General features: G+C 40.7%; 1 protein-coding gene across 2 annotated transcripts in view; it reads right to left on the reverse strand.

The window, feature by feature from the left end:
* The window catches only part of N4BP2 (NEDD4 binding protein 2), a 68,106-nt gene extending 59,893 nt beyond the window's left edge, over positions 1-8,213 (reverse strand). Inside the window, exons 1-2 of one of the 2 annotated variants that reach the window (XM_043438529.1) lie at positions 8,145-8,213; positions 3,430-3,493 (exon numbers count right to left, since the gene is read on the reverse strand). The gene's annotated coding sequence lies outside the window, so the exon portion shown is untranslated. Of the gene's footprint in view, positions 1-3,429; positions 3,494-8,144 lie in introns of those variants that run through there. The other variant, XM_043438531.1, reaches the window with a different exon arrangement.
* Positions 8,214-20,658: the final 12,445 nt, after the last annotated feature.

The following is a 20,658-nucleotide window of genomic DNA, read 5'->3' on the forward strand; positions in this document are numbered from 1 at the left end:
CACTGGTGAGTTTTCCAAATTTGCTGGCATATTGAGTGCAGCACTTTCATGATTTGAAATAGCTCAATTCCATCACCTCCACTAGCTTTGTTCATAGTGATGCTTCCTAAGGCCCACTTGACTTCACTAGGATGTCTGACTCTAGGTGAGTGATCACACCATCGTGATTATCTGGGTCATGAAGATCTTTTTTATATAGTTCTTCTGTGTATTATCACCTCTTCTTAATATCTTCTGCTTCTGTTAGAGGTCCATACCATTTCTGTCCTTTACTGAGCCCATCTCTGCATGAAATGTTCCCTTGGTATCTCTAATTTTCTTGAAGAGATCTCTAGTCTTTCCCATTCTATTGTTTTCCTCTATTTCTTTACACTGATCACTGAGGAAGGCTTTCTTATCTCTCCTTGCTATTCTTTGGAACTCTGCATTCAAACGGGTATGTCTTTACAATCTCAAAAAGTTGTGTGACTCAACAAAAAGTTATGTGACTCTACAATCTCAAAAAGTTTAATTTTGAAAAAGAGTATATAAAACTAAAAATTCAGTTTCTCAGTCATCCTTGTTACATTTCAAGTGCTCAATAGCTACATGTGGTTAATGACTATCAAGTCACATATGAACTTTTCCATAAGCACTGCTCTAGAATATAAGTTCCATGAGGCAAATGAATACCTAATTTTAGAAAGTTAAGAAGTTTTATTTACAGAAAGTACAAACTGAAGGCCATAAAGAAAAAGAAGTACTAAACACATCTACCCACATTTAAATATAAAATACCTGTATATCAAGAAAAAAGTTAAAACATGTATAACATAGAGTAACTGTTTTCAATTTCTTCCCCTTCATCCTTTCTTAAACATGATTTTGCCCCACCATTTCTACCACTATACTAAAAATTGCTCATATCTATATCACCAGTAACCAATGTCAATGATAAAAGTCAAAGATAAAAGGTCTAATCCACCAGGAAGGTAAAGCAATTCTAAGTTTGTATTCAACTAGTAAAAGCCCTCTCTCTGTAACTTTTATAACAAAGAGGTTCCCACCTCAGCCACTAACCTGCTCCTCACACACACATAGAGGAGAGGAAGGAGAAAGAAAAGGGAGAGAAAAAGCAGTAATGACATAAAAGATTTGAGTTATGTAAGTATAACTTGAATTAGTATCTAAATAACACCAGATCCAATAACCACAGAATATTATTTTCAAGGTCACATGGAATTATGCTAGAATCAATAGCAAAAATATAACTAGAAAACCCAATTACATGAAAATTGAGAAACATACATCAATACATCAAAGATGAATCATTATGTAAATTACATATTAATACTGATTTTAAAATAATTATTAATTATAAAATATTTCAAACAAATAAAAACATTATACATCCATACTTGTAAGATACAATTAAAGTCATGCATAGAAGAGTATACAAATGCATATATTAGAAAAGAAAGACTAAAAAAAAAATGATCTAAAATAGATTTACTGAATTTTTATAGCTCCAGAAACTATATGCAAAATACCCTATGTACTCTGTACATCCCAATATGACTGATTGTACATAAACCATATCTAAGCCCTACTCAATCATTTCTTTCCTACCAACTACCTCCCACCAAAAGTCTCTATCCTCTCCTACCTTTAAAAATACTAATTCTAAAAAGTTCAAATTCCTGTACTGGAAAACCTGTTTGAAATCTGATTTCTCAATGCACCCTGAATTATTAACTCAGAATTCTTAACTGAGTTAATAGGAGAATTCTTAACTCAGACTATCCGAACTCCCAGGATTTCCTAAGCAGTTTGTTTCTTAAAAGTAGTTTACATTTACTGTTCAACTTCCCACTTTCTGTTGACTTCTTGAGCCAATGTAATCTGTCCCCTACATCTCGTAGTTTTTCTCTGGCTGCCCCTTCTCAGTTTCCATCATGGATCTCTTTTCTTCTGCTCACTCTTTCAAGTATCATTGCTACCCCGGGCTCTATTCCCAACCATCTGCTCCGTCACCTTTTTCTAGGTCCATCCAAACCCACTGCTTCAATACCTATGACTCCAGCTAAGAATTCTCTCCCAAACTCCAATATAGTTAACTGCCTTGAGGTAGGAGATAAGACAGGCCCTTGGGCTGGACAGTTGGTGTTTGTCAAGCACAGTAAAACTGAAGCTCTGTCACCCCCAGACAAGCCAAGGATAAAAGCTACCAGCAAAAGTGAGCTCTGTTGAAGTAAACAGATAAGATAACCACGCCTGAGTCAAGGAAAACTTCCCTGTCTGCACTAGAGTAGGAAGGCTCCTTGGGGGTCAAAAAAGGAGAGAGCACCACCCCTTAATAAGTGTGGACACACCCCCACAGGCCTCTGAGGTAGAATCCAACTTTAGCAAAAAGGTGCACACACATGTTGGAGAAGGGCCTAGGACAGGTCAGAAGGGGAAAAGGAACAAGATAATTCACCAAAGGTAAACAAAGACCTTGAAAGACTATCCTACACAAGTGATTTAAATCACCTCTTTACTGTGCTCCTCCTCATACACTTACTCCCCCAACACGTATTTCTGCCTTGTGTGTGCGTGTGCGCGCTCGGTCTTATTTCAGTCTTATATCAACAAGTTTAAAATAAACAAGTGTGTTCTCCCACGTGTGGTGCTGTCTCTAACAATAAACTTTTATCTGTTTTTTACAGTTTTTGCCTCCTTGAAACATTCTTGCTTTCACACAGAAGCAACAGTCAGGGTCATTTTGCCTCTAGACACCAACCCCTGGTGGTCTAGTGGTTTTCTAGCCTGGTTTTCATCCAGGCTGCCCACGTTCAATTCTTAGGCAGGGAACTAAGATCTCTCTTCAGGACTACTCACTGATGTCTCTGTGAGTTCAGCCTCACAGACATATGTACTTGGACACTACTTTGGCACTTCAGTCCTGAGAGTTCCAACTTAAAATGCTTCAATGTCTCTACGGCTCTCAAGACCAAGTTCCAACTTTCCAACTGTAAAGCATTCAAGGACTTCTATGATTTGGCCTCTTACCTACCCCTACCCTTCTCTTCTCTATTCTTCCTCAGGTACTCTCTGCTTCTCCTGTATCTAATTATTTGTTTCCCAAAGTAGACCACTTCACATCTCTGTGCCTCACACATGTTCCATGCAGAAGTCCCTCTACCCCATCCTACCCAATCCTTATTTCTTGGCTCAAGTAACTTTCTTTCAAGAAAGTTTGCCACTATCCCGAAGCCTGATTTACACAGAGGGGCTACTGCACCTTAAATATACCTCTATCATAGTATCTGTGTACTTATTTGTTTAGACTGCTAGTCTATAAGCATCTCACAATATGTTCTTATTTAGCAAACAAGAGATTAATAAATATTTGTTATATGCCAGGACAAACCAAAAAGTCAATTTAGTTCTTTAAAATATGGGACTTACCATTTCAGTAGCTAGACTACTCAGGTCCATAATACAGGGCATCTCTTTCCCATGAATAAAATATCTAGGAAAATAAATTTGAAATCAGAAGGGTGGTTAAGATTCAGAATAAATATTCTTTGCCCAAAACTCCTTCTCCCCTACTCCAGCAGGGGCCTATTTCTGCTAACAGACCCCTGGCCATATAAGTAAGCACATCACATGATTTAGGCTGAACTAGGCATATACCTCATCCCCTCAGCTGCAGGAACTGGTCAAGGGACAGGCAAGTGACCAAATCTATCTAGAGCCTCTGACGGGCGGCGCTAAGTAGCTAAGTCTGTGCTCAGGAACCAGGTCCCAGCCTGTGGAGAAGCATACCGCAGTGGGAGAGATGGTGCCAGAGTCACGGACGATAAGCACAGGGAGAACTGGGAAGTCCCCGAGAGTCCAGCGGTTAGGACTCTGCGCTTTCACTGCCAACTCCGACCCTGGCCGGGAAACTAAGATCTGCATCTTTATATGTAAAGATATGGTTAATTAAAGCTGTAAAAGGACCTACATAGTATGCCTTTCCTACTTAGAAAACTTGCATCTGTCAGATATGTCTTTCTCTTCCCTACTAGGTAAACCCTAATATCACTATTTAATTCGCTTTGAATACACTCTTCGCAAACCACGTCTCTTTTCTTTCGTGGCTGCAGCATGTGGGATCTTAGTTCAAAGATCTGGGACCAACCCATGCCCCTTGCAGTGGAAGGGAGAAGTCTTAGCCACTGGAAAGCCAGGGAATTCCTCACATCATGGTTTAAGGTAGTCAATTTACTTCTTTCTTTTGTTACACTCTAACCAGGACATGGTGAGATGACAATGAGCAATTTCAAGGAGAATGTAGAATGCTAAGGAAAATAGAGGACTGGCTTCCCAGGAGAGGCATCACCTCTATGGGGACCTGAAAGCTAAGTATGTGTTAACAAAACCAAAGGGGAGGGAAGCAGGGAGCAAGGGAAGGCATTCCAGACAGAGGACAGCTTCTGTACTCAAGCCTAGATTGAACAAACTTGGCACCTTGAGAGAAAAATGAAGTAACTGAATATGACTAGCATATTGAGGGCAAAAGGACAAAGTGACAGAGGATGAAGTTAACAGATGCCAGGTCATGATCCTGAAAGCCAGATTAAGAAGTTCAGAGTTTATGCTGAAGGCAATGAAAAGCCACACACACAAAAAAGGTTTTGAGCTGAGGAGTCAAGGGTTTAAATGTGTTATATTACTCCAGCTACAGTGGGATAAAGTGGATAATGGGAAGGCAAGACTGGAAGCAGGGATAACCACTTAGGAGGCTACTGTGGCAATCCAGGTAAGAGATGATGCTAACTACTGAGTAGGATGGTAGCCTGGGAATGGAAAAAAGATACAGATTCAAGAGATATTAAGGAGACGGGACTTCCCTGGCAGTTCAGTAGTTAAGACTCCAAACTGCCACTGCAGGGAACATGAAGGTCAGGGAATGAAGATCCTGTAGGCCTTACAATGTGGCCAAAAAAAAAAAAGAGATACTAAGGAGCAAGAATCCAACAGGTCTCAGTGATCTATTACAAAATGAAAAGAAGGAAAGAAACAGCCCAGGTTTCTGCCAAGTTATTGTTAGCAGTGCCTACTATTTACCAAATTCTTACCACATATGCATTATCTCATAATCTTCCCCTAGGAAGAAGAGGTAGTTTGTTTCATATTTTTGGTTTGAGGCTGGGAAAGGGAAGGTTGATAATAACTATAGTTTGGGATACACTCAGTCTGAGTCACCTGTGAGAGAATACAAATGAACGTGTTATGAAGGTAGATAATAACCCAAGTCAATTTATCAAGAAACAGCTCTGGGTTGGAGATGTAAAAATTATCAACATACAGATAGTAACTGGGAGAAATATTTTTTTAAGAGCAAAATATCTTCTTTAACTCTGAACTTCTACTGCCGGGGGCTTGGGTTCAATTCCTGGTTGGGGAACTAAGATCCCACATGTCATGCAGCAAGGTCAAAAAAAAGAAAAGAAAAAAAATCTCCTTTATTCATGCCAATATTTATTTAATACCTACACAACTATAGCTTTGGAACTAGAATTAAAGGAAAAAAACTGAGTAAAATTCAGTGAAACTCACAGTTACTATAGGGAGGAGATAGCTCCATATAGCAGTAAGTGGACAGTGGAAATACTATGTTAAACGTTCAGAGGTAATATGATGAATATGTGATTATCTCTGCTGGGGGAAGAAAGCAAAGCAAACTTTACAACATATACCACCTAAATTTTGAAGTAGGTCAGCAGAGAGTTTAAGGTGGGTAAGGCAGGGAGAACAGTGAAGACACTACAGCCAGAAGAAACAAATTCGAAGACAAAAGAAAAAATTTTTTAAAAGACAGCCTGCTACAGAACAGAAAAACTGAATATTATTCATGTCAGTCCCAAGCTAATTCTTAAATTTAATAAGTAGAGCGAACATATTTTTAAAAAATTTTAAGGACACATGGAGGAAGTTCATTCTACTAAATACTATATCATGTTAAAGTAACATTGTAAGATTAAATGATACAGCTACAAAAATCCAATAAAAGATGGAAGGATCGTTATTAAAAGTTAAGAATCCAGATATAATCCTAATGACATTTGGCTTACTCATTGTCTGGCATGGTAAATATATATTTAAAAAAATTCAATCTCTTCTTTAATTCCTAATAAAACTACCACTACAGGCATTTAATCTGCTAAGATCCAGTGTACGACCTGACAAACTGAAATTCTTCCCCAAGACTTACAATGTGAGTTTGCATATAAAAAGCTGAATAGAAGAAAAGCAAAGATGGTAGATCTTTTCTAAAATTCACATTGACTTATAAATGGTTACTGCTTTGCATATCAAAAGATGCATAGCCATAGATAATCATGAAGAAAAGGGAGATTTTAAGAGAAAATCCTCACATAGTATTTTTTAAAAATGCCCCTTCACTGATACTATTTAGCCTCTATTATGTACAGATACTACGCCTACTTCAATAAAGAGAAAACATTCCATAACTTAAGCCCACTTTTTCTGTGAAGTCCAGTATTTACTCCTCTTTATTACCCCCTTCAAAGCAGCTAAAGTCAACAGGTGCACAAACTGACATTCGTTAAGTTCTAAACGCTGATTTGTCCCGTGTTTTGTTTTACGTTAGTCTTTTCATGAACTAAAGTGTAGTATTCTTATAGAAAAGCAGCCATTTCTTTCCTATTCTTTTCACCCTCTCCATCACTGTAGCCCCCACACCCCGCCGTCCTGGCACAGCCACTTGAATAATAAAGCTCTGGCAAAGGAACAAAAAAATGTTTACTTAATTTCTGACCTTGTAAAACGGGCAAAGTAAGAAAATTGAACCACGGTGATTATCAAAACACAAACACATGACGTTTACATTTCTTAAATCTTTTTAAGAATTCTTTCATTGAAAAATTGAAAGGTGAGGGTTAAAATGAGTTATAAAAGAGAACAAGGCGTTTGAGAGAAAAACAATGGAAATAATAAAAACAGAATGAAAAGGCTGCTGTTAAGATTTAAAAAAAAATTTTTTTTAGAGGGAGGCGAGAGGCAGCTGCAAATCAGTCACTGTTTTCTGAGAAGCCAGGTTCATCTCCAAGATTTTCTTCTCTGAGCTCAACCAATCCCCACCTTTTCTGAGTTATCCAGTCTCCAGGCAAGCAGCGCTTCTTGATTGGCTTAAAGATGCCGAGTAGAAAAACCAGCCAATCCTGCCTTGAAGTCAGAACTGTGCTATGGAGACATTACAACCACTGCATGGCGAGAATGTGTACAAACCTGTCCGTGCCACAAATATCAGATCCTGGTTCTAAAGACTGTTGCAGAAAAGAAGATTTTTCCAAGCCAACACTGAGCGTGATCTGGCATTTACATTTTTTTAAATTACTCTATCTCTCTTTCTGAGAGAGAGAGAAAATAAAAATACCACGTTTTAACCAAAAGAGCTTAAGGAATAAACTGCCCGGTGTCGGATGACTTACTCTACCGAAGACGGATTTTCAAAGGGACCTCTCTAGAGAGTCCGGATCACAGCGGGGCTCAAGGAGGGAGTCTGTGAGGATCAAAGTTGCCGTGGGGGAGGGTGGTATGGACGATGATCAAAGAGACACAGATACCAGTAACCGGGAATGCCTCCCCACAGTACCCAAAATCGGAACGTGCGGAGAGGCTGTGTTTGGATTTGAAGTGAGTAAATAAAAAGGCTGTGCTAGGACTACGTGCTCCGGAGGGTGGCCCCAAGTTCCAAGAAGGTTCCGCCTGGGAAAGCCGAAGGAGCTCGGAGGGCCGCCAGGTCAAGTCCCAGCGGGAACTGACGGGGAAGCCCCGGGGGGCGAGAGGGGTGTGTCACGGGCCCGGAGGCCCGCCTGGGACTGGGAGGCCAGGAAAGCGGCCACTGCCTCCGCCTTCGCCCGACCTCGGGCGGCGAGCCAGGGCCCGCCTCTCACCGACGCCTCACTTCCCCTCCGTCCGGGCGACCGGGCCCGCGGGCCGGACTGGAGACGGCCGCGCCGGACCTCCACGTCCGGGGGGTCGGGGTCTCGGTCGCAGCGCCTCCCGCCGCTGCCTCAGGCCCTCCGCTCGGGCTTGGGGCCCGCCGGGATCCCATTCTTCCCGACCCTCAGCCCAGCCCCGCCGCTCCGCCTCCCACCCGCCGCCCTTACCTGCTCCAGAAGCAGGCGGAGGGCGTCGAGGCCGGGGCCGCGTCGTCGAGTGTGCGACGCGGCGCCGCGGGTCCGCAGCCCTTTCCCGCCGCCACCACAGCGCTTTCCGGCGCGGCGCAGGGCTGGCGAGCGCGACGGCCGCCGGGGGGAGACGCGCGGCGGGCGCCTGGCGGGGAGACACTGCCGCTCTCCGTCCGGCCGGGGAAGAGCAGCCTCACAGCAGCCAGCCGCGAGAGGGCGGGTGGGCGGCCGTATGGGGAGGGGTCTCGGCGTGCAGGGAAGGGCTGCCACGTCGCCCAGGTGGATTGCCGCTCCCCGCCTCCCCCGCCCCCGCCGGCTTCGGGCCGCGACCTCTGGTTCGTCCCCGGGCTCAGCTGGGGCGCGTGGGCCCGCCCCGCCTTGCCGGCCCCGGTGACCCCGGCCCCAGGCTCCCGCCTCTCCGTCTCCCCTCAGTGAGCGGGTCCCGGCCTGGCGCGCTCTGCCGCACCGGGCCCGCCCTCCCCCGCCTCGAGCGAAAGCCTGACGTGTTTCCCCCTTCCCCTGTCGTGGGGTCACACGGAGGAGCAAGCCCTTTGCAATGTGTCGGGTTTTCGAGGTGGGAGTCGTTGTGAGCTAGTGAACGGAGCGATAGGGACCTGAAATTTCTGCGGAAATAAACTGCGCGATAACCACAGCCGTGCCTAAGCCTCTTTCCCTCTCTCCCAGTTCCCCCAAAGCAAAACCAGAAAACGCAAGGTTGTACTGGCTGGGCGGGGCAGGCCCGCCAGGTGGCGGGTCCCGGCGGCAAGTTGAGAACGACCGCGAGGCGGACCAGGCGGCCTCGGCGTAGCCCTAACTGGGCAGTTGTCTCTGGGCGAGCGAGGCCACGGCGGCGGCTGGCGCGCGAACCCCGCCTCCGCGCGCGCCGCGCCGTCCGCGGGAGGTTTCCGGGCGCGCGGCCCGCCGCCCCTCTGCGCGCTCGGGAGGCGGACGCGGCGTGGCCGCTGTGGAGCCGGGAGACAAAGAGGTCGGCGGCGGCCGCGGCAGGGACGGAGGTCTGCCTCGTACCAACCGGCGCGGCCCCTGTGCCTTCTGAACGAGCTGACAGAAGCACAAAAAAACCGCCTGTTGGCAACGTAGGACCGCAGGCGCTGACCTTTGCCCTGCTTAGAGCGTCAGTTTTCAGGTGCCGAGAAAAAGCAACGAGGTTTTTCTTCGCTCTTGCCATCCATCACTGTGTTGTTAGACCGTCACCCAAGCCTGCTCCATTTTTTTTTCCTCCTAAATTCTACCTTCCTTGGTTTCCTGCTTCTGTGTTCTATCGTGAAATGTCCAGTGTTTTCAGGTACACGAACTTTCCCCCCTTCTTTTCTGGCTGTGCTGATTGTGGCTATATTCGTTTTTTTGCCCCTCCCTCTGTTCCCCTCCCTTTGAAATTACTTTTTGTTCCGTCATCAGTGTTTTTCGTAGAGAAACAAAATAGTCCCCTGACAGACATGAAAGAGACAGTCTGTCGATGTTATAGTAATTGCTTTAAACTGAATGGAAATGTGGGGGGAAACGTAAGTGAATTTTTTTTATCTTCATTTAGGTCTAATTGGAACACTTAACTCACGAAAACATTCTAGGGGGGTTTTTTTAGAATCTCGAAATAGTTAAGCAGAGATCTCGAGATGGTCAATTTTCTAATGAAACCAACCACACTGGGAAGGAGGATTTTTTTACCCCCCTTTGTGTGATTTTGTATTTTTGAAAAGTTTCCTTGAGCCCCTGTTTAGAAATTACAATGCAGATACCTCTATTAATGCTTTTATTAATTTCGAAACACAAAAATGTTAACAAAGTGCCCCAAATCGCAAGATCTACATAACATTATGTTGCCTAACAGCCATTAAAAGAGAGTAATAACAGTGTTATATGCCACTTGAGGAATGAAAGAATCCTAGTAATTATAAACTTCAAACAAATCTAGAAAGTTAATTTTGTTCATATGAAATATGTTCAGCATGATACTAAAAACTGGCATTTAAATTCTTGATTTTTCCTTTGATCATTGTCAAGGATTTATCACATTCTTAGGTCTGAACAATAAGAAGTAAAGTATTCTTAACACTGGAAAATATATTTCAAGCCAGCAAGACATCACCCAGGAAGAAAGGGGGGGGGGGGAGCGTTTGCTTAGTATATCAATGGAAGAAAAACATAAATAAAAGTTCTGAAAATCAGACTCTAATAAGGAACAAAGCAATCTTTACTCAACATTCACAATGTTAGCCTTCGTTTGTGAATATTTATAAAGATTCCCTCCTTCCTTATTGGTTTAAATTCTAAGCCAATAGGAAAAGTACAACACATCTTTTAAAGAGTGAGACATAAGCATTAGGTTAAAACATTGGATAAACAGATTGTTTATCATGCTATTCTCATTTCAGATCGTGTATCTTTTAATTTTAAAGAAGAAATTTAAGAATCTTTGAATTATTGAGTGTCTTGATGTAACTTAAATAGCAAGGTGCTACTCCTGGTCACATTCTGCTCTCTGTAATCTTCCTGTTGGTTTTGTTACAATATTTAATTCTCTAAAATGCCAGGTGAATATGAAGAATGGCAAAGTGCTACTGCTTAACGTTTTGAATAAATAAGATGAACCCTGGCATTTCTTTAGATGAAAGACTGGCCTTTAAGGAAATAATAAAATTTACATTTTTTTTAATTTCTCAAATTTTTATAATAAATTTTTTAATTTATTATAAACGAATATTTTATATTTATCTAAAGCATCTTTGGTCTGTTTAATGGCTAAATTCTAAGCATGCTTATGTTTAGAACTTAAGTGTGATTTCATCTCAGTCACAAATAATCAATGCCACCTTTGCATTTTTATGCTTTGAATTTGGGAGCATTCTACTTAATTATAACTATTTGCATATTTATCGTCTTCTCTGGTAAAGAATGGTAAAGAATCCGCCTGCAATGTGAGAGACCTGGGTTCGATCCCTGGGTCAGGAAAATTCCCCGGAGGAGGGCACAGCAACCCGCTCCAGTATACTTGCCTGGAGAATCGCCCTGGCAGGCTACAGTCCATGGGGTCGCAAAGAGTCAGACACGACCAAGCAACTAACCACAACACAGCACAGCATATTTATAATCTCCCTTAGTAGGTCATCAATCTCTTGAAGATAGGTTCTGTTTCCCATTCAGCCTTGTATTCCTCATTACCAAACTCAGACCCTCATACAGAGCACCTCTTGGACATTTGATGAGTAAAAGAATGAAAAAAAAAAAAAAGAATGAACATTACTCCATGGCACAGCGTATGGCAAATCAAAAGAAAGTCGGTCTCAGGATTTTTTTTTTTTATGTAATGGCTGACAAATACTTGTTTTCATTCCCAGTTAAACAGAATAACACTTTGCAAGAATTTTACTAACAAGTAAAAACCAACGTATGCTGGAACTCCTGTGTTTTTCCATTTTAAATCTGATAGAAACTGGATAGTGAGTTATATTGCCATTATCTAAAGTAAATAATATCAATGGGCTTATCTTTATAAAAAAATTGCTTTACCACACTAAACAGGAGCTACAAGTTCTGTGACCTTGGGAAAATTACATTAAACCCTCTAAAACTCAGTTTTCACATCTGTCAAATACATTCACTCATATCTATTTTATGATTAATTAAAATAATGAAAGCATGTAAAAATAAAAGCTCAAAAGATGATAGTTATTACTTGCAGATATTGGTGGATTCAATCATGAAAAGTAATTTTCTTTGTGCAATTACTTATGTACAAAAAAGTAGGCATAAAGTGCTGCTTTAAAAATAGTGAGGAAACATATCTTAAAGGAAGGAATAAAATACTAAGAACTAAGGAGATAACTTTTAAGAATTGAAATTTGCCAAGAGAATAGAGCTTAAGTGTTCTCAGCACACACAGACAACTATGAGAAGTAAAGGGATGTATTAATTGTGATAACACATTTCACAGTGTATATACACCTATATCAAATTATGTTGTACACTTTCTGTACAATTTTGCCAGTCATACTATACCTCAAGCTATAGTAAGCGGGGAGGTAAGGAGGGTGGGGGAGAAATCAATCTCTGTTGAAAAAATAATAACCGACAAACAGAAAAACCAAATCCCTTAGTGTAACTTCCAAATCCTGCCCTCCTACAGAAATGGGCTTCAAGACCTCGAGCCTAGATCCACTGATGGATGCTCTCAAGAACTGGACCTTTGCTTTACCTAGCTTCTCCATAAGTGGATGGCCAGAGTACCAGTCAGGCGGTCTCCAGACTTACCAGGGAAAGGTAGAAAAGGAATTGGCAAAAGAGAATATTAAAAAAAAAATAAAACACCTAAAGAGAACAAGAACTACAGAATAGATGGCAAAGATAGCTTCCTTGTGCCTGGGATAATCCTTCTGTAAATGTGATGGTAACCACAGTACTGTGGCTTTGTGAGTAATTTTCGTAGAAAGCCATGCTTCAGTCCAGAAGCGTATTGTGGTAGCTCTAGCTTTATGTAACTGAAATTTCATATCATTTACCAGTAAGGAAATGTTACATCCTATAATCATACCTGTTGACATCTTTCTGTCAGTTGCATTACTTTTCCACTTGTGACAATCACACGCATCCACCTTCCAATGATGTTGAGTCATTGGGTAACCTCGTCATTCATTTTCACTTCTGGGCTTCCCAGGTGGCTCCATGGTAAAGAATCTGCCTGCAGTGTTGGTGCAGAAGACATGGGTTTGATCCCTGGGTGGGGAAGATCCCCTGGGAGAGGACATGGCAACTCACTCCAGAATTCTTGCCTAGAGAATCCCATGGACAGAGGAGCCTGATGGGTTATGATCCATGTGGTCACAATGAGTCGGACACGGTTGAGGACTGAGCACACCTTCACATTCTTTACAAATCTAGTCTAAATGTCTTTTCTCCTGTGGTTTTCCAAGGCACCTCAAATATAATGAACTACTTCTTCCTCTAAGACCATAGCAATTTGTATATATCTCTCTTTTTCAGTCTCGGTGATGACTGTTGGTATACATCTTCATCAAAACTGTAAACTGTTTTCCTCTAGATAAGAAATAACTCCAGTGACTAGAAAATGTCCTCTATACGTTGAAATATATAGACCCCTTTTAGCGTACCTCCTAGCTCACAATTTCCCCTTTAGCTTTACCTGCCTCCATTCCATAGGGTGGACTTCAGGGTATTAAAAAATGACTTCACTTCCCTGGCCATAGTTAATGAGCCAGGGGTGGGTGTCTTAATCTAAGAGCCCCTTCCTGGAAAATTTTAGGATTGAGACAAAATCAAAAATTAGCATTAGTAAAATCAAAAGGAAAAGAATAAAAATAGTGCAATTCATATCAGAGACAAAGGACTGTTTCCTCTAATATACAAACACTTAGAAATCAATTTTAAAAAGACCAGCAACCCAACAGAAAAAAAAAAAAAACTGGGTAAAGCATAAAGAAGGCTCCTAAAAATGTATATATGTTTATGTATTATATACTATGCTGCTGCTGCTGCTGCTAAGTTGCTTCAGTCATGTCTGACTCTGTGCGACCCCACGGACGGCAGCCCACCAGGCTCCTCCGTCCCTGGGATTCTCCAGGCAAGAACACTGGAGATTATGTACTATATGCACATTATAAACATACTTCTGATTTTCTATTGCAGCATTAAATTCCAAATTTTGGAATTCTGTAAAAGAATGATGGCATTCTCTGAGTGCTGATTCTGTACAATCTCCAGGATAAATTGCTCAGTGAAAAAAGTTTGTGTATGCTATACTGCCATCATAAAAAAATGGGAATAAGAGAATAGATAGGCAGATTTTATCACATATACATAAAATTTCTCTGGGAGGAGATGGAGTAGACTTGAGAAAGGGAACTGAGCAGCCGGAGGGAAGAGGCTGGAAAGAGTTTTCACTGTACCTTTTTTGAACCAAAAGAATCTATTTGCTATTCAAGAAAATAAGTTGGAGTAAGATAGTTGGGATCCTAGAGAGATGCAGTTTCTTTGTGCAACTAAGCCAATGTGGGGTTAACTCAGGAGTTGAGGGCAACTACATTCTGCATGAAGCCTGGGACTTAGAAGACTGAAGCGGATAAGCAGACAAGAGGGACTGGATATGCAGAGAACAGGGATTGGAGAGAAAATATTGTCTGGGCTCGCAACAATTTGGTTCTAGTCTTTCCTGGAGCCAGCTGCATCCCTCCACTTGGTTTCTGTTAAAACATTCCTATATTCCTTTTTTTTCTTCCAGTTTTATTGAGATATAATTGTATACATTTAAAGTGTACAGCATAATGACTTGCATCATGAAATGATTACCACAGTAAATATAACAGACATTCATCACCTCCTATAGATACAAAATAAAAGAAAAAAATACTTTTGCCTTGTGATGAGAATTTAGGATTTGCTTTCGTAACAACCATTATATGTAACATACACCAATGTTAATTATATTAATCATGTTGTACATCATATCCGTTGTATTTATCTTACAACTAGAAATTTGTGCCTTTTGACCTCCTTCATCCAGTTCTTCCTTCCTCCAACCCCTGCCTTTGGTAACTGCAAATTAGATCTTGTTTTGTCTGAGTTTGTTTGTTTAAGTATAATTGACATATGTGTGTGTGTGTGTGTCTGCCTCTTTGCGACCCCATGGACTGTGGCCCGCCAGGCTCCTCTGTCCAGGAGATTTCCCAGGCAAGAATACTGGAGTGGGTTGCCATTTCCTACTCCAGGGGATCTTCCTGACCCAGAGATAGAACCTGAGTTTCCTGCATTGGCAGGCAGATTCTTTATCACTAGTGCCACCTGGGAAGCCCCATAATTGACTTAATAACAGTGTTAGTTCCCGGTACACAACATAGTGGTATGATGTTTCTTTACATTACAAAATGCTCACCAGAGTAATTCTAGTTACCATCGATCAACACACAAACATATTGCAGTAGTGAGTGTATTCCCCGTACTTAAATTTTATCTCCGTGACTGACTTATTTTGTACCTGGAACTTTGTATCTCTTAATGTCCCTTACCTATTTCACTTACCCCCCCACCCCCATCCTCCATCCCTCAGACAATCACCTATTGCTCTCTGTATCGATGAGTTTCTGTTTTGTTGTATTTGTTAATTTGTTTTGCTTTTTGGATTCCACATACAAGTGAAGTCATATCTAACTTACCGCACTTAGCATAATACCCTCAAGGCCCATCCACATTGCAGGAAATGACAAGATTTCACTTTTCTTTCTGGGTAACATTCCATTGTATGTATACAAACACATGTAGTGTATCCATTCATCTATCCATGAATACTTAGGTTGCTTCCATACTTGACTATTGTGAATAATGCTGCAATTAACATAGGGGTGATGCATTTTCTTGAATTAGGATTTTTGTTTTCTTTGGCAAAATATCCAGAAGTGTGTAATTGCTGGATCATGTGATAGTTCTATTTTTAATTTTTTTGAGGAACCTCCATACTGTGTTCCATGATGGCTGCACCAGTTTACATTCCCAAGTACCCTTTTCTTCACATTCTTGCCAATATTTGTTATTTGTTCTTTTTGATAATAGCCATTCTGACAGGTGTGAGGTGATGTCTCACTGTGGTTTTGACTTGCATTTCCCTGATGATTAGTGATGTTGAGCATCTTTTCATGTACCTGCTGGTCATCTGTCTTTGGGAAAATGTCTGCTCGGGTCCTCTGCCCATTTTTTAATCAGGTTGTTTGGTTTTTTGATGTTGAGTTTTATGAACTCTTTGAATATTGTGCTTATTAACCCCTTATCAGATATACTGTTTACAAATGACTTCTTCCATTCAGTAGCTGACCTTTTCTTCTTGTTGATAGTTCCCTTCAATGTGCAAAGACTTTTTAGTTTGATATAGTCCCATTTGTTTATTTTTGCTTTTGTTTCCCTTGCCTGAGAAGGCAGATACAAAAAAATATTTGTAAGATGATGTCAAAGATCATGTTGCATATGTTTTCTTCTGGGAATTTTATGGTTTCAGGTGTTAAATTTAAGTATTTAATCCATTTTGAGGTTTTTTTTTAATGTGGTGTGATAAAGCAAATCATTTTTATTATTTTGCAAGTAGCTGTCCCATTTTCCCAACACCATTTACTGAAGAAGTTGTCATTTCCCCATTATATATTCTTGTGTCTTTTGTCGTAGGTGAATTAATCATCTAAGTGTGGGCTCATTTCTGGGCTCTCTGATTCTGTTCCACTGATCTATGCATCTGTTTTTGTGCCAGTATACTGTTGACTATGCTATGTTTGTTTACTATATAGTTTGAAATCAGGGAAGGTGATACCTTCAACTTTCCTATATTCTTATAATAAATCTCCTTTTTTTTGTCCTAAGCTAACCTAAGTTGTTTTCTGATCCAAAGAGTTTAATTATTAAAGTGGCATCGAAAAGAGTTTAACTATCATAGTAGGTTTTCTGTAAATTCTTGTTAAAATGAAATGTGAAGTTCTTTATAATGAAATCCATCTGGGCTCTCAAAGTTTATACTGTTTTCTTTAAATCTCTCAAATTGAAAGAGGATAAGTGAACAAGTTCAGGGACATTCTGAAAGACCTTCACCCTAAGCTAAGGTGGTGTTTGCTGATGGAAAATATAAACTAGGCCTGAAGCCAAGTAACACATTCGACCTGCTAGACTTTCCTCTCGGTTCCCTGCCTGAGAACTGAGACGTCTCAGTTAGTGTTTCTTGATAGCCTGCCTGAAAGATAAGTTCTTAACTTTTTCTAGTTAGGATGGAGTTTGAAGATTGTGGAACATTTTTATTGGTTTAGTTTAGGCTGATTTATATTTTGATAGAAAAGGGACTGGGGAACAGGGCAAGAGCATCAATCCTATGGTGAAGAGACATGGGTGTCATTATTTGAGCACATTCAAATACGAGTTTCCAAGATTTAGGGCTAGTTAATACATCGACACTTACCCATTCAGAAAGCAGCGCCCATTTCTTTGTTCACGTTTTCAAATCTACAGATAGAACTATCATTTTACTATTTATTTTATATCATTCTTCCTAGTACTGCGAAACTAGGAAATACTTCAGAAAATTCATAGAAGGCCCAGAATGCATTTATAGAGAAACTCCTAGAGTTCAACAACTTGCAAATGAGGCTAAATATAGTTTATCTGAGCATGGTGTCATAATGCACATTCCAGGGATGGCAGCATAGAAGCTTCACAAATGTTTATGTACCTTTTATATAGGGTGAATTTAAACAGGATGATGAAATTATCCCTCATGTAAAATGTCAAAATAATTACATATAAATACTAAGATGTAGAAGAGCACAGTTTATTTCCATCATTAAAATCCCATTGAAAAGTTAAATATTATTATTTAACTGCCAGGAGCTATTCTTTATTCTTTCTCAATATTTCTTGAGAATTTATTATCTGAGATATTGTAAAAGTATAAGACACAGCCCCTATCCTTAAGGAGTTTTGTTGTGATTTTGCCGAGGTAAGACATACAGGTATAAAGCATCATCATTGTTATTTTCCACTAAGAGGAGTAGGATGATGACATGGAAAATAATATGGGCTTACTTTATTTTTTATTATTAAAGAGCAACTTTGAAAGTCTGCAGTTGAAACCACCACAGGAATTGAAGGTTGTGATCCCAAGCATCTTGGTTCCTCACCCCATCCTGTCCCCAGTGTGACTCGCAGGGGGCATCCCCAGACTGACACATGGATGGCCGTCTGTAAACATCTACTAGCAATATGGGCTTTTAAACTTGGTTCCCATTCTCAGTTCTGCCATGTCATTAATATATGAGCTCTACAAGGACATTTAACTCTCCCAACCTCAGTTTCCTCAATTAGTAAAGTGAGGATAAGAATGATAACCTTAGAGGACCATTTTAAGAATTAAATTAGACAATATGAATGAAAATAGTTAAGTAAATGCTTAATATGTATCAGGTGCTTGATAACTATTAGTTTATTCTTTAACTGAACTTGAAAGGATTATCTATTTTTCTCACTTTGATCCATTTATAATAAGCTTCAGTGAATTTTAAAACTGAAATTAACATAAATAAATGAAAATTTAAACAATTTTTAAACCAAAAAAGGAAGAAAAATTTTAATATAAATAAATTTTTAAAAATAAAATTGTAGTTAGCTAAAAATTTCAAACATTTTGAGAACCAAAACTCTAATCGCTTTAAAACTTAAAGCAATATCTAGAGTTTTAATCAAGTAAACTAGAGAAGGAAAAATAAATAAATATCATTATTTTCCTAGAAAAAACATTATCATTCCTAGGAAAAGGTTGTCATTCCAACTTGCTCTCTGAATGTCATATCACCTCACATAAGTGACTTTTCCATGTCAAAATAGTTCCAGAGTTTACTTGGGGTTCCATACAGAATATATGCGAGTATTTCAAACTATACCCTATATTGGACATTTGTTCATGTAATTTCTCATTATTTGCTTTGATGGATAGCTCAAAAAGCCTGTTCCAAATCAGGATAATTTGTAGGAGGATGTCAATGAGTTTCTTCATTTTCTTTTGACTGATTCCAAAATATAGAAGAATTTGATTTGCATAGAACATAGAAATGGGAAGTTAAGTAACAGTAATTTCTCAGAAACTGACCAACATTGATCAGAGTAACCCTGCTCAGTACACAAATTCCCCAGTCTGCTTTCACTTAATTCGATAAATATATATTCCTGTGATTGATGTTGGAGTCTTCAGGGAGCTCAGTAAATATCATTGCTCTCCTCTGTCTAAATTGAGGATAAAGGTCAAGTGTAAGGTAGATGAGGGATCAAATATCTCCTTGAGCTGATAAGGACCCACTGCAGGCTGCAGCTCATGAGAACCAAACCGACCTGTCACGCGAACCCCTCAGTTAGATAGAATTCCCTACTCTGTTGCACAGACAGCCCAGGACTACAAAGGGTCTTGCTCGGCATTTCTCCCTTTATGGCCACCTTCTATCGTTAAAAAAAAAAAAAAAAGCCATATTTTATGACTGCACTGATATACTTCAGTTCAGTCACTCAGTCATGTCCGACTTTGCGACCCTATGAACCGCAGGCCAGGCCTCCCTGTCCAGCACCAACTCCCAGAGTTTACCCAAACTCATATCCATTGAGTCGGTGATGCCATCCAACCATCTCATCCTCTGTCCTCCCCTTCTCCTCCTGCCCTCAATCTTTCCCAACATCCGGGTCTTTTCAAATGAGTTAGCTCTTCACAACGGGTGGCCAAAATATTGGAGTTTCAGCTTCAGCATCAGTCCTTCCAATGAACACCCAGGACTGATTTCCTTTAGGATGGACTGGTTGGATCTCCTTGCAGTCCAAGGAACTGCACTGATGTAGATAAAAATATATTAATACTATGTATTAAAACATTTTCATTGGCTTACAAGTTCATTTTTTTTCCTTCTCATTTTAAATTGAATCAAAGCATTTTCAGGGCCCCTGAAACTATCCTGACTCCTAGACACTGGGCCCTCTGTGCCTAATGGAGAAATTAGCCCTGGGAAACACACTGGATGAATTAAATCTTAAATCCTGGAAGAAGCATGTACTCTCTGAGCAGCCTTACTTTCAGGAGAGAAGACAAGAAATCAGGCAACCATGCTTCGGTCATTCTTCCTGAATTTACCTGTGAGATGTTACTTTCTCTTCTCCTGGATGGGTAAAGGAATAAGAAGCTAGGAGTTACACCTTTCTCATTTCAGTTCATATAAAAGGAAATATTGGTAGAGAAAAGCAGACCTCTCTTAGAAAGCATTTTCTTACTACTGAAATGATTATGTTCACTTACTATAATCTGATAATCCTGGCCTGTGTGATTACCCATCTAGGACTTTCCTAGTGGCCCAGTGGTTAAGAGTTCACCTGCCAGGGTTGGATCCCTGGTCTGGGAAGATTCTACATGCCTCCAGCCAGCTAATGGTCCACAAGTACCGAGCCCTCACACCCAGACCCTGATCTCCACCGCACGGGAAGCCGCTGCAGTGAGAAGCCTTCGCACTGCTATGAAGAGTAGCCTCCTACCACCACCGAAACTAGAGAAAGCCCAAGCACAGCAATGAAGACCCAGTGCAGCCAAAAATAAATACGTTTCTTAAAATAAAAACTAGAAGATTACCCATCTAGTTCTTCTTGCTCCAGATTTCACTTTACCCGGAAACTTTCTGATTTTAACTATGTGTGCATGCATGCTAAGTTGCTTCAGTCATGACCGACACTTTGCGACCCTCTGGACTGCAGCCCACCAGGCTCCTCTTTCCATGAGATTCTCCAGGCAAGAATTCTGGAGTGGGTTGCCACGCCCTCCTCCAGGGGATCTTGCCCACCCAAGGATTGAACCTGCATCTTCTACATTGGCAGGAGGGTTCTTTATGACAAGCGCCACCTGGGAAGACCAATTATAGCTATATGGCCTCCCATATTTTCCTACCAGGAGTGTATCAAGCAGCTGACAAGGCAT

The sequence above is a fragment of the Cervus canadensis genome, chromosome 19 (assembly GCF_019320065.1).
Source record: "Cervus canadensis isolate Bull #8, Minnesota chromosome 19, ASM1932006v1, whole genome shotgun sequence".
Lineage (NCBI taxonomy): Eukaryota > Metazoa > Chordata > Mammalia > Artiodactyla > Cervidae > Cervus > Cervus canadensis.